The sequence below is a fragment of the Morus notabilis genome, unplaced genomic scaffold (genome assembly GCF_000414095.1).
Source record: "Morus notabilis unplaced genomic scaffold, ASM41409v2 Scaffold556, whole genome shotgun sequence".
Classification (NCBI taxonomy): Eukaryota; Viridiplantae; Streptophyta; class Magnoliopsida; order Rosales; family Moraceae; genus Morus; species Morus notabilis.
In genome coordinates this window covers 42,047-42,518 of record NW_010362106.1, presented here as the reverse complement: position 1 = coordinate 42,518, position 472 = coordinate 42,047, and positions in this window count along the sequence as shown.

The following is a 472-nucleotide window of genomic DNA, read 5'->3' as shown; positions in this document are numbered from 1 at the left end:
TTGTAAGAACCTAAACCAATCTTCTTGTCTTTGGTTACTACCTTGAATCCATGCAAGACTATTTCTAATTCTTTTAATGTGATTACTCATTTCTTTTAAACCGGATTTAACAATTAAATTAATTACGTGACATGCACAATGTTGGTAGAAAATAGTACCGTCATTGAATAAACTTAAATCATTTTTAAAAAACTCAATTGCTTTTGTATTGGTACTAGCATTATCTAATGTTATAGCCATTACTTTATCTCTTAATTTAAATTCATCAATTACATTTAAAATGGTATTATATATTAAATCCGCACCATGTGATCATAGAACACATTTAAAACCTAATATTCTCTTATATAAATCAAATCCTTTAAAGTAATGTCCGGTTACAGCTAAATAATCTTTATTGGCAACAGCAGACCAAATATCTACTGTTAACGCAACGCACCCGCTAGTCGAGTGTAAAAGGTTTATTAATGCT